The sequence below is a fragment of the Grammomys surdaster genome, unplaced genomic scaffold, assembly GCF_004785775.1.
Source record: "Grammomys surdaster isolate TR1022 unplaced genomic scaffold, NIH_TR_1.0 222, whole genome shotgun sequence".
NCBI classification, from domain to species: domain Eukaryota; kingdom Metazoa; phylum Chordata; class Mammalia; order Rodentia; family Muridae; genus Grammomys; species Grammomys surdaster.
Genome location: NW_021604667.1, coordinates 1,569,140 through 1,584,176, shown reverse-complemented (window position 1 = coordinate 1,584,176; position 15,037 = coordinate 1,569,140). Strand labels below are relative to the sequence as shown.

Sequence of the window (15,037 nt, the reverse complement as noted above, 5' to 3'; positions counted from 1 at the left end):
GAGAGGGAGAGGGAGAGGGAGAGGGAGAGGGAGAGGGAGAGGGAGAGGGAGAGATAGAGAGCATTTCTTACTGCTAGACAGACAAATACATACAAAGACAGGCATAGAGTAAGAGAAAGACACATTCACAAGTCTGCATTCAGTCCAATACAGACCCAGATTCATGCAACAGAGAGACAGAAGCAGTGGAAGATATGGAGGGAGAGAAATAACGAACACAAATCTGGGGTCACTCTTCATTAAATTACACCAAGGAAACACATTTACATTTATTTTCTATAATATGACACTGATAGATTTTGGGTACTCCAAAATCATTACTACATTCAAACAATTGCATCTTGGTATGTGAGTATATTTTTGTCTTTCAGGGCATATTGCTGTATTACCCAGGATTGTCAGAAGATGGGGCTGTTCATCATACCTTGGGGAAGCACTTTGAAAGCAAGACGTCAGTGCTTGATTATTGAGAAGTAGGTCTTGAGAAAGCACATCTTTATCACTAGAATGTAAAGGAATAGTAGTGTGATCCTGTAAATAATAACAGTAATATGGTAATTTTGATTGACCATGGCAGGAACAGAAACTCCATGCTGAAAAGCATCAAAGTCATGGGAATGAGCGTTGATGAGGGGAGAATACAGAAACCATTTACTAGACTCATAAATACAGGAGATAGACATATTCCAAGGGCTGAAGTGTGGCTCTATGCAATCTTCCTTATGTTGTTCTTGGATTAGATGAATTAGATGGTGTAAATGTTTATGTCTATTTCATTAATTGGTCACTAGTGTGTACAAACAATGGACCTTTCTATTAAAAATAATTGGCTATGTGTTTTTCAATAGCTCTTAGAGAAAGAATGTTCTAGGACAGAGAATTTACAACTCCATTGAGACAAGAGCTTCCACCCCAAAGAGAGACAGGTGAAGGTGAAATATGGAGTTGAAAGTGACAGCTTTGCTTTGAAAACTTGCACAGAGGTTTTACTGTACTTTGATGAGGGAATTACTTTTGCCTTGGACCCCTTGACTATCTAAAATTGGAGACTGAGGTGTGCCAATTAGAAACATCAGCTGCTGTATCTATAATGTCTTTTTTGAGAATATGTTCGATGGAAATTCTAATATAAGGTTTATTAAGAAACATCAACTGAGCCCTGGTATGTGTCTGTGGGATCAGGGTGTTGTTTTTGACAACCAAATTAAGGATATTCTGGAAGGAGTCACCATAGTTGCCAGGAGACTCTAACACTTCAATTATGTGTGGTTTTATAATGCAGTTACAGGTAAGCCTACTCATGAACTTTTTTTAGTGGTAGTAATCAAATTGTTTTACTGTTTTAGGGTTAGGGATGGAGTTGTGTAGCATGGTGCTTATTACACACAATGTACAGTCTACTATTTTAGCAACATGCTATTCTACTTAGTCAATCCCAGGGCTGTAAAACTGGGATATAAGAGGCATTTTCACAATAATGCATTGCTACACACTACCTGGTCCCTCTATTGAGCAAAACACCTCAACCCATTACCTTCCAGACTCAACGTTGTCTATCCCAGTATCTTGGCCACTTCTGGCTAGATATGGGCCTCTCATAATGAGTCATGTGACTCAGCCTGGGAGACAAAGACTCCATTGTGTCCACATTTTGAATGTACTATAAGGATTAAGTTCTCTCAAGGGGCAGGGACCATATTACATAACTATCCTTAAGGAACTGTTGGGAGCCAACTCCTAGCAGAAAGCGGCTATCATCTTTGCAGCCATCTGAGCCATATACCTTGACAAGAGACTTGTTTTCAACAACCTACAATAGCTGACCACATTCTGATAAACATCTTGTTTTTTTCACATATCTTGTTTTGCTGCTTAGTGCCCCCAGCTGCAAGGTGCACGTGGTATCCATGCTGCAAGGCATATGACATAGTGCCTTCAGCTGTGTTCCCGTGCTTGTCCACGGCTGCAAGGCACATGGAAAAGTGTATAAATATCCAGGATTTCCTTTCAATAAAAAAGACTTGATCAGACCCTCTGTCTTGTCTCCATTCTTCGAGTCTCTTGCTCTTCCATCCCCACTCTCTCTCTTGCTAGACCCTGACCCGCAGACTGGGGCAGCAGCTCGGGCCAGTACAGAGTGGTCCCCAAACATGGGGCAGAATGGGCCCGTTACAAGGAACCCCATCCCTTTCTAGAATAGAGATCAGAACCCTCAGATACAGAAGCATGGACACTGGACACAGGGGTTGAACTCAGGTCCTTTCATTGTGCACTGGAAACACTACCACTTGGGCATTGGTACAGGATCCTCAGCTGTCATCTTGACTCCTCAAATGCAGAGTGATGCACAGTGTGGCCAGGTCTGACCAGAATGTGCTATCACTGTGGATCTATACCACACTTAAACTGCTAGAGACCATAGAGCATAAAAAAGTTGGGTTGCTGCTATGGAGGACATAAGCACCTACCTCAACTAGTTACAGGGCTCCCAAATAGAGCCAAACCTAGATAGGAGAGGATTTATTTCATATTACACTGGAAGGGGAAAATGATGTGGTTATATTATCACCTCAAAAACCAGAAATAATAATAATAATAATAGCTAACCAATCTGTGTGTTTTTCCCTGCAGCAGATATTACTCCCACTCTCAGCATTCCATATTTGCTGATAGCTTTTTGTGTTGGGCTGAGGCCTCATGGGCTTTCTCTGTCCACTTTGTCATATATCTTGCACTTGTTTGTCTCATATTTAAACTATCATATTGGTAAACCTTGATTAGTGTATATAGAGAAAGCAGGAATATATGGGAGGGTCTGAAGGGAGAAGAGAAGGGAGAAACAATATAATTATGTCATAATCTCAAAAATAAAAAAAATCCTCTTCCTCTGGCTGAACTGCCTGGCTAGGCCTCAGTGGGAGAGGATTGTCCAGAGGAGGGCTGTGATCTGCATGTGAAGTAAATAAATAAATAAATAAATAAATAAATGAAAAATAACTTTTGAACTGGGTGTTGATGGCACACGCCTTTAATCCCAGCACTTAGGAGGCAGAGACAGTGGGATCTCTGAGTTTGAGGCCAGCCTGGACTACAAAGTGAATTTCAGGACAGCCAAGGCTATACAGTGAAACCCTGTCTCAAAAACAAACAAAAAAGAACACAACTCCAAAACAAAAAGAAACAAAAACAAACAAACAAACAAACAAACAATAAACCTTTGGGAGAGCCCAGACACTCCCTAAAGCTGTAGCCTAACTGTAGTATGAGGTCCCTAATATGGTTGCCTTCTCTGGCTTCAGTGGGAAAGTATCTGTCTTTCCTAGGTGGCTTTAGACAGACTGGGTATGCTGAACATATAAAGGTGCTTTATTTTTATCTCAAGCAAGGCCTGAAGCTGAGATGTGACAAAGTGAAGTGGGGTCCCTGCTGGCTTAATTACAGCAAAGGGGAAGGACCTTACAGTCTTAACAACATAGTGGCTGTCATTGAATAAGTTAACACGGAGCTGGTACAACAAGCAGATTCAGTATGGCCAAGAGTTCACCCAGTTGGAAGGAGCCCTGCAAGAAATGGACTTTGGTGCTCCCAGGGCCCCTGGGGACTTGGAGACATAGCTAAATTTAGCATATAGAATTCTATATGCTAAAATCTATAGTGTTTATTATATAGAATTATATATCCTAATATATGGTAGAGCCAGTTGCTGGGTACAACATGGCTTCGTAAGGGGAAGTGTGACACAGTTCCTGCCCCTGGAGCATTGTCAGGTCATTGATACCATGATCTCCATATGTCGTGATGGTTGTTGTTGCCCCAAAGCTGATCTGTTGTCTTTTCTACTTTACTTTCAATATTTCATTCTGGGGGATATATTATCCCCATTACTCAGAGCTAGTCATGCCATAATAAATGAAACATATAGTTTTCAGGAATGATGAATGGAAATGGTTATGAGTTTGTGGAGGAAGAGGAACAGGCCATCCATTTGGCCTTTAGGGCCATGGGAAAGGATCTAGACAACGTAACCACAAGGGCCATAAAAGCCTACATGGTCCTTTTTGGAAATTGTTTGTGGGGCAGTGAGCTATGAGAAAAGTCCAGATACCTGGTAGAAGAGCTCTAGAACCCCAGCACCCTGGTCTGAAAAAAAACCCACTGGGAAGGAAGGCGATTTGGGCTTTTCCCAGGCATCTAGCTCTCTCAGCTTCAGTTCTCCACAGTCCCTCCCACAGAGAGGTCCATGGTCATTGATCATGTAGGAGTAGCACCATCATGCAGATGAGGCATTCCCAAGCTCTTAGACCAAGCCAATAGGGGTTACCTGCTATCAGAAATTAACCCACCCCAAAACTGTATATATAGGCCAAACTCAGGAGTAAGGTGTGTGAGATACTTCCCGGTGTCTGAGAGTTTCTGTCGTGGTCCCGCCTCTCTTCTCTGGCCAGCTGGTGCCTTACCAGGGCACTTCAAAGAGCTGTAACATTTTTCAAAGAGCTGTAACCATTTCCCCTCTCCACCACTGCTGAGACGCAGTTGGTGGCAAGGGCAGCAGTGGGCTCTCCCTGTCTGCTCTCCGTTGTCCCTCCTGGGCCACCAGCAGACAGAGGGAGCCAGGCAGCTGCCATTTGCACCCTGTCCTCAGCCAGATCAGAGATCCTCATGGAACCCATCTGGAAGCAGACCCACAATGGTTCGTTGCCAGACTTGGCTTTATATTTGGAATCATGAGGAAGCACATATACTTTTCAGTCCAATGACTGCTCCATTAAGTAACCAAGGTGAACCTGGGGACATTAAGGATAGAGAGTTAAAGTGGTCTCAGGAATAAAGGGTATGAATAGAAAAATAGGAAATTATATATAATTTAGGAATAAATAATATCAGAAGGAGAGCACATGAGGCTATAGAGTTGCTAGGATAAGGGAATGAAGATTGGAGAATTAAAAGATGATGCAGAAGCATATAATAAGTCAATACTCTGTTTTTCTAGGTGACTGAATATTTGGAGATAATAATACCTAGAGAGAGCTTTCCATTTTACTTCCATAAATTCAAAACTTTGTAAAAATAATTTTAATTTTAGTAGTCTGTTATCTTTCTGTTTTTATATGAGAATCATTACTAAAGACTGTTGTCTGCTGTGCCAGGAAACTGGAAGAGCTGTGCCCAGCTACCCATAAAGAACAGGCTATGTAAAAACTCTAAGGAAATATGCTTTTGCTTTGTGCTTAGTTGGGACTATTGATCTGGAACTCATAGATTTTATGTAAATTTAAGAATTTTTGATAATTATTAACAAGGAAAGCCTTGATGATGTATCTGTAGTACACCTGGGTTCAAGATCTTTCTGATTATTAAGCTGAAAAATTAAGCTGAAGAATTAAGATGATGTTGAAGAATAAAGAATACTGAGAATCATCAGAGAACAGAGAGAGTACTTGAATTAGTAGCTTACATCTACTATTTACTCTGAGTCATTATTGAATCAGCACCATTCCTGCCTTTCTCAGAACCCTCCTTACACTGAGGTTGGACCTTGGCAGCCAATATATTCTCAATATAATCTAAGAGTCAGTAAACCTTGATGCAACATGGGTGAGGGGCTCAGATACAAGTTGCCTTTGATAACAGCTAGGCATCAGGGACAATGTGGATAGGACCTTGCTTTTATAGTAGTGTTTGTCTATTCACCCAGAAAAGAAAAAGACCTGGGTATATTTATTGTGTTCTATGGTTCAGCCAAGAAAGCACTTAGCTATAGGGAATATTATAGCATCTGGAGCCTGGTCAAGGATAAGCTGGGGAATTTTTATAACTTTGATTGCCAAGAGAAATAATTTGTTCCAAATGGTGTGATAATAGGTAACATAGAATAAATAGGCCAAGTGCATGCAGTAGATGACTGCCATGACGGGCTGAAACAGAGCCCCTGTGAGGAATCCTTTTTTTTTTTTTTTTGGCAAGATCAGTTCCCAGACTCAAGTTTGGGATGGTAACAATGCAGGATCGCATTGTTAATGACCTCATTTGCTGTGTTTAGGTTCTTCTTTGCTGTCTACGTAATTTTTTAGATAACCAGAGGAGGCTCTACTCCCCAGCAAGCAAAAGAGGGGTGTGACCTGTGTGATGGTGAGTGGCAGGGAGAGACGCACCCAGGTGAGGTTCCCCAGGAATATCTGAATAGAGGCTAGGGTATCTGTTATAGGGAACTCAAATCGTAGCCTTTGAGGTTTAATATGGTGTTGAGTGACCAGGAAACAGGAATCATTGCTGGGTCTGGATCTTGTCAGTTCTGACCTTTAGCTCTGTGGCAAGGGCCTGGGCCAGTTGTTGTATCAAGGTTTTTAAGCAACTAGAGTCAGAGTTGCCAATTAGTATGCTATCCATATAATGGACAACATATCATTTGGGGTTGAGAAGTTTGATGATGTTCCAAATGAACATCTGGCAAATGGTGGGACCATTTTTCATGCCTTGCAGCAGCAAAATCCATTAGTATTTCTGAGCAGACACATTATTACTGACTGTTGCTACTAAGAAAGCAAAACTGGGTCTGTCCTTTTTTGTGAAGAGGGATGGACAAAAAGCAGCCCTTAATGTCAATGGTTAGCACATACAGTTGTTAAGGAAGGGCCAGCAATACTGGGAAACTAGGCTGTATTGTGTTAATGGCCTGCAGGTCGTATAAAAGTCTACATTTGCTTAATGTATTTTTGTTTTAAAGTAAAAGAGACTTTGTTTTGAATGAAATATAAGTCATTCAATTTAGTATTTATAGTTCATAGTTATGTATGAAAACATACAAGGGGAAAACATTAAAGCATACAATTATGAGAGTGCACAAGCAAAGAAGACACTGGTTGTTTCTACAGCAAGCTCAGAGATAGCATAAGAGTGTATCCATCTAGTAACACTGTAAATCATACAAAAGTGACTCAACCTGGAAGACAGGTGACATCAGCATAAGTTATAATTCTCTGGGTTAAAAAAAAAAACTATAAATGTTCTTTGAGTTCCCCTGTCTCAACCAGGGAATGCAAGGGCTTAAGCACTAGAACACATATTATGTACCACTCTTTCTGACAGAAGGAATTCACTGAGTTGACATTATCCCATCACCTAACAGTTCAATGAGATAGAATACTGTGTAGTGTCATATCAGACGACATGTAATTTCCTTTACATTTTTCATGTGAAACAGGTGAAATAATTTTAGAAGTCAAAATGTTCATCTCTCCCAGGATACTAATTATATATATATTAAATATATATAATATTTATTTATAATATTTATTTATAATATAATATATATATTTATATATATATATCACTACTTTCGATCCAATAAATGTCCAAAGAGGGACTCTACAGGTGTGCACAGGGAACAAGAACAGTGGAACAGCTGGGACAGGATCTTTCTAGTCTCCATCTGTGCCCTGGAGCAAAGGCTGTCCCACAGCACTCTGCAGGCAAATCCCACCTGGAGACAGTTGGTCTCCCCAGGAGTGCTGACACACCTAAGATCGCAGGCTCACAGGCCCACAGGAGGGACAAGCTCCAGTCAGAGACAGCAAGATCAACTAACACCAGAGAAAATCAGATGGCAAGAGGCAAGTGCAAGAATCAAAGCAACAGAAACCAAGACTACTAGACAATGTCAGAGCCCAGTTCTCCCACTACAGTAAGTCCTGGATACTCCCAACACAATGGAAAAGCAAGATTCTGATTTAAAATTACTTTTCATGTCTATGCTAGAGGACTTTAAGAAGGACATAAGTAACTCCCTCAAAGAAATACAGGAGAACACAGGTAAACAGGTAGAAGCACTTAAAGAGGAAACACAAAAATCCCTTAAAGAACTACAAAAGAACACAACCAAACAGATGAAGGTATTGAACAAAACCTTCCAGGACATAAAATGGAAGTAGAAACAATAAAGAAATCACAAAGGGAGACTACCTAGAGATAGAAAACCTAGGAAAGAGATCAGGAGTCATGGATGCAAGGATCACCAACAGAATACAAGAGATAGTAGAGAGAATCTCAGGTGCAGAAGATACCATAGAAAACATTGACACAACTGTCAAAGAAAATGCAAAAAGCTCCTACCCCCAAACAGCCAGGAATCCAAGGACACAATGAGAAGACCAAACCTATGGATAATAGGTATAGAAGAAAGCAAAGTTTTCCAACTTAAAGGGCCAGTAAAAAATTATAGAAGAAAACTTCTCTAATCTAAAGAAAGAGATGCCTATGAACATACAAGAAGCCTACAGAACTCAAAATAGATTGGAGCAGAAAAGAAATTCCTCCTGTGACACATAACAGTCAAAACACTAAACAAAGAAAAATTATTACAAGCAGTAAGGGAAAAAGGTCAAGTAACATGTAAAAGTAGACCTATCAGAATTACATCAGACTTCTCAACAGAGACTATATAAGCTAGAAGATCCTGGGGAGATGTCATACATACCCTAAGAGAACACAAATGCCAGCCAAGGCTACTATATCCAGCAAAACTCTCAATTGCAATAGGTGGAGAAACCAAGATATTCCATGACAAAACCAAATTTACACAATACCTTTCCACAAATCTAACCCTACAAAGGATAATAGATGGAAAACTCCAACACAAGGAGGGAAACTACACCCTAGAAAAAGCAAGAAAGTAATCTTTTAACAAATCGGAAAGAAGATAGCTACACAAACATAATTCCAACTCTAACAACAAAAATAACAGGAAGCAACAATCACTATTCTTTAATATCTCCTAACATCAATGTACTCAATTCCTCAATAAAGAGACATAGACTAACAGACTACATATATAAACAGGAGCCAGCATTTTGCAGCATACACGAAAAGTACCTCAGTGACAAAGACAGACATCAGAGGAAAAGTCTAGAAAAAAAATTTCCAAGCAAATGGTCCCAAAAATCAAGCTGGAGTAGCCATTCTAATATTGATTACAATTGAATTTTAACCAAAAGTTATCAAAAAAAGATAAGGAAGGACACTTCATACTCATCAAAGGGAAAAGACTACCAAGATGAACTCTCAAATCAGAACATCTATGCTCCAAATCCAAGGGCATCCACATTCATAAAAGAAACTCTACTAAAGCTCAAAGCACACATTGTATCTTACACAATAACAGTGGGAGACTTCACCAAACCACTCTCATAAACGGACAGATCATGGAAACAGAAATTATACAGAGATACAGTGAAACTAACAGAAATTATGAACCAAATGGATTTAACAGATATCTATAGAACATTTCATCCTAAAACAAAAGAATATACCACTTTTTGGCACCTTATGCTAACTTCTCCAAAATTGACCATATAATTGGTCACAAAACAGGATGAAGATGTCAACAGATAGATGAATATTGAAATAATCCAATTCATCCTATCAGATAACCATGAACTAAGACTAGTCTTCAGTAACAACAAAAACAACAGAAAGCCTACATACACATAGAAGCTGAACAACGCTCTACTTGATGATAACTTGGCCAAGGAAGGAAAAAAGAAAGAAATTAAAGACTTTTTAGAATTTAATGAAAATGAAGGCTGAAGGCACGACATATCCAAACTTATGTGATACAATGAAAGCAGAAATAAGAGGAAAACTCATAGCTCTGAGTGTCTCCAAAAAGATATTGGAGAAAGGATACACTAGCAGCTTGACAGCACACTTGAAAGCTCTAGAACATAGAGAAGCAAATATACCCAAGAGGAATAGAGGGCAGGAAATAATCAACTTCAGGGTTGAAATCAACCAAGTAGAAACTAAAAGAACTATGAAAATAATCAACAAAACCAGGAGCTGATTCTTTGAGAAAAACCGAACAGAGGTGTGTTGCAGTGGGGGATGGGGAACTGGGAGTAGCCATCAGCAGGTCCCAGATGTCAGGAAAGCAAGAGGTTCCCAGGACCCAATAGGGATCAGATTAGCTGAAATGCCTAATAAAGGGGGTGGGGAGAACCTGAAGCGATCATATCCAGAGGTTAGGCAAGGCCCCCAGTTGGGGGGGGATGGAGCAACCCACTCATCCCCAAATTCTTAACCCAGAATGGCTCCTGTGTAAAGGAAATTTTGGGACAAAGTGTGGAGCAGGGACTGAAGGAAAGGCCATCCAAAGTCTACCACACCTGGGGATCCATTCCAAATACAGACATCAAACCCAGACTCTATTGTAGGTGCCAAGAAGTGCTTGCTGACAGGAGCTTGTTATAGCTGTCTTCGGAGAGGCTCTGCAATAGCCTGACAAATACAGAGGTGGATGCTTGCAGCCCTCCATTGAACTTAGCATGGGGTCTCCAATGGAGGAGTTAAAGGACTGAAGGAGCTGAACAGGTTTGCAACCCCATGGGAAGAACAACAATATAAACCAACCAGACCCCCCAGAGCTCCCAGGGACTAAACCACCAACCAAAGAGTACACATGTAGCAGAGGTTGGCATTGTCAGGAATCAATAGGAGGAGAAGTCCTTGGTCCTATGAATGCTGGATTCCCCTGTGTAGGGGAATGCCAGGGTGGTGAGGTGGGAGTGGGTGGGGGAACATCCTCATAGAAGCAGGTGGGGGTGGGGATAGAAGAGGAGGGTCCTGTAAGGGAAACCAGGAAAGGGGATAACATTTGAAATGTAAATACATGAAATATCCAATAAAATAAAAAGAAATAAAAAATTAAACAACAACAACAACAAAACATTGGACAAAATCTTTTGGTTTGCTATGTAGGGTTTTTTTCTTTTATTTTTTCAAGCTGCAGTTTATCATGTAGTTCAGGCCACAGTAGATAGCTATGGCTCAATACTGCTTGGTACACTCCTCTTAGGACATCATCTTCATACAATCCATGGAACAGAAAATCATCCCCTTTACAAGCATGAACCTCTGCCCAAAAAGACACTTCCTGCAGAAAGAGCACAGGAAGCACTCTGTGGATGCATGCCAGCTGAAGTTATTGTAGGTTACTCTCTGCACTTCTGGGTCGATGGCATTGTGGCAGCTTTAACACACGGCAGCATGGTTCCTCATATAGCAGGGTTTGCACACAGGCTTGTCACTGACCATCACATATAATTTTCCTGCCAGGATGTAGTTGCAGTCAATGCAGCAGAAGTGTTTCAGATGCCAATTCTTGTTTTCTGCTTGGGTATACTCCTTGCTGAATATTAGCTCATCACAGCCAGCACAGCGGGGCTTTTCACTGTCACAGTAATGTCTTCCACAGTATAGCTTCCCATTCTTCCAGAAGTAAATCATGTTGATCAGGAGTTCACCACAGGTACTACAGATAAAACAATCTGGGTGCCAGAGTTTATCATAGCCAGCCCTTTCAGCATAGATGGCTGGGTCTCCTTCCTTTATGGTGTGTTTGCAAAAGTAACAAGAGTTTTGGGTCTTCTTAGACTCCTTAGACTTGTTCTTGGAACCCACTGCTTCTGTGGTGTTTCTGACTCCCGAAGGGTAGTACACCTTGTTACAGTGAGCATTCATCTTAGAGGGAAGCTTCATGTTACCCACTCCTAGAGCTTCGTTCTTATATTTCTTCACAAACTGCTCCATCTCCTTCACCTCTTTGGGAGACAACTCATGACACTTAGAAGGATCCTGGTCGTGTGCAGGGAGCTGCTTTGCCAGCTGCTTCTTCCGGTACTGTGCCCCCTCTGAACCTGACACTGGCTGTTTCTCCTTAGGCGGAATCTGCGTGCACTTCCTAGGCAGTGCCTGGTTCTGGAACGAGGGAGCCGTATTATGGGTAAGATTGTTGGTGGAGACTTTCTTCTTGGCATAGGTAACAGTATTGATGGCGGGATTCTTCTTGGCATCAACTGGATTGGTCATTATCATAGCATTGGGTTTGTTCATGGGAATTCCCTCTGACTTTAGCTTGGCAATCAGGTTGGTGTACTTGATGTCATCAAAGAGTCTCCCCACTTTCTGGTCCTCCTCAGTGCTCAGGAATATGTCATGCTCTTCTGGCCTACATTTGCAGTTACGATATACTTTCTTCCAGAAGTGTAGTTCAAACCCTGCACAGTTTTCTTTACATTTTAGACATGGGGCTCCCAATTTTTGCTTGTAGTCTAAGTCCATGTCTTGGAGGGTAGGGGAACAAAAGGGAATCTATTATTATAAATTTTTAAAAATTTAAAAATTCAATAAATCACACCTTTAATTCCACTTAATGCTCTTGTTACTGTAACTCTCAAACAAATCTTTTATGAGCTTCACATTGTTTAGGCAACTATGACACCAGGTATGTAAATGGAAGCTGCAAGTACATATGTAGAATACTTTATATTCTCATTGCTTTTATCATGAAAAGAAAAGAAGCAAAATAAACTTTATAGAAGACTACAAATACTGAAAGTCACAGAACTAACAAATTCATGTTTTTGACCCTTATGTGCCCTGAATACAAGTACAGGGAGAACACAGAGGGCAAAGACTGAAAAGCACACAAATGTATGAAAAAGTTTAGGAATTTCAATTAATGGATTACTTTATATTATGGAAGAACAATCACAGCAATAACAAATACTTATTAAATACCAGAAACAGTATTCTATTATATTTACTATTTAAATCTTACAAAACCTCACACAACATTTAGGAAGCAGGCAATATTTCCCTCTGTTCTTTACAGATGATTTAATTGAAACCCAAATAGCTTTCAGAATTTGCTCAGGATCAATATGTCAATACATTCTAGAACTTACCTGGAAGCCACATTCCTGAGGTCTAGATCTCATGATACCCAAAGGTGTTATGAAGACTGATAAGGGAGCAAAGCAATTTGCAGGCTTATCCAGCTATAAAATATAGATTTTTACAGTAACTACCCTGGCAAGATATCCATGATGGTGCAATAGTGCTACTTTAATTTGATGGGTAACCAACATCTGTCTACTTGGACTTAAGACTCACTCCATGAGTAAAGATTTATGCCTGGTACTGAAAACCAAACAATTATCTACCGCTAAGAGTTAAAGGAGAACCTACTACTGCCACTTTCCTAAACCAATAGACTGAAGTCTAAATACATAATCTTATAACCACAGATAAGAGTATCTCTCACTCCTCATCAAAGAAACATCTCGTGGCAGTAGATGAAAACTATTATAGGAATACATAACTGGATAAATGCAGAGGACAACTAACTATTAAATACCCAAACCCAATGAAATACCTACAATAGTCCCAGAGAACATTGTAGAGGAGACATTGTAAGAGCCAGAGGACCAGATGCCTGCTGCTAGATAGTACCTTTTTCATGTGACAAGGAAGCTGCACCCATGAACTCTCAACAATATTATCACCTACAGAAGAGAGGCTGAATGAGGGGATATTTGGACTCATGTGAACACTAAAATACTTGTGTTCACATGTGTCAGTGGTGAAGCCTTTCTCTGTGCTTCATCTAGTTAATGGAGGAACAGAATTAGATTAGCACTAACTTTTCTTTCCAAACACACATACTTTCATCTTTTATTAATGCTCAGACTTAGTGAAGGCAGCAAAAATGTCCCTGACAGTGGACATAAGTGAATTAGAGTAGAAAAGGTCATACCAGTGTATACTGTGTCCTGTGACCCAGGGCAAGAAATCCTAATTAAAAACAAAACAGAAAAAAGACACCCAGTTTTCTGAATCATTACTAGCAACCAAAGTGATGAGACTGAATTCCAGGCTGGCAATGAACTTACTTGGCCATGACAGAAATTATTTTACATATCCATGTGTTGGTCTACAAAACGGAAACATCACTGACAATCAACTAAAGATCTCTTATCTTATGCCATGTGATTTGGTAAGAACTTCTGTAGTGTAACCTTCATTTTCAGTCTCAAGTATGATAAACAAACACATATATCTAAGAAAAGAGATTGGTGATTCACACTCTCGTTCCTTGCTCAGTAGATGTACCAAGTTTCAGACTGTGTTATGCTCTGGAATGCAGTTATAAAACTTGATAAAATAACATTGTTTAGAGAGGACATAGCTCCAAAAGTGTAAGTCAAATTTCTTTTGATCTGTTCCTCCTGGAGGTTTCTGGAAGTGTCAGTCTCTGTCTTAGTAGTCAGATGAAGGAAAATGTACAGATTCTACTTTGTAGAACCAGAACCATCCACCCCTGAGCTGTTTAAGTTTCATTCCACACCTTTTAAGGCACAATCCCAGAGGATCTTGGCTGCTCCAACTCTTTTCAGTTTTAGTTCATGAGCCCTATTTGTTTTAATAGCTCCAGCAATTTCTCTCTCCAGATTACTCCATGTTCAGGATTTCTTGAAATATATAGGACACAGAATCCTCATCACACTTCTTTCCTTTCTTTGCCCTCAGTATAAACTAATCTAATTGGGCAGATTCCTTTTTTCACAAAAGAGATGATCCTTATGTTTGGACAACCAGGTCTTACAGCCTAGTTTCTACCCAGCTTTCTGTGCTTGAGGACACTTGGTGAGGACTAATAGGGATGGTGTTAGATAATGATACTCTGGATACATTTGTGGCTATGTTGGATAGGGTAGAAGATGAAGTGGGAAGCCTAGATGTTAACTTCTTGACCAGCCTAGGCAAACTGGATATTAAGCCAATGAAATCTAGATCACTGGATTCATGAACACTAAGCTTTGTGTGCTTGTATGCAATAGTAATATAAGAAAATAATGAGAATTGTATAATTATAAATATCAAAGAACTAACAAAACAGGGAACTGTGAACATGAAGAAAGACCATTAAAGAAGAGTCAAGAAAAATGTGGTCTGGTGTCACAGTGTCACCAGCTATATTCAATGATTTTCTTCAAGTCATTTTTCTCCTCTGAGTTTTGTTCAGATAAGGAAAGAATAGAATCAGATAGACTCCAACATTTTTAAAATTCTAAAATTATGATTAAAAATTACATGTTGGATAAGTTTATCTTCAGTTAGCCACTTATCAACCTGCCTAAGCTAAATTGCTAAAACTGAAGTGATTATTTGAGACAGGCAGTATATTATCAGCTCATGCAAA

The 15,037-nt window shown here is 40.0% G+C and overlaps 1 pseudogene; it reads right to left on the bottom strand.

Moving 5' to 3' along the window:
- Positions 1–10,845: 10,845 nt before the first annotated feature.
- Positions 10,846–12,117, bottom strand: LOC114625809 (annotated as a pseudogene).
- Positions 12,118–15,037: the final 2,920 nt, after the last annotated feature.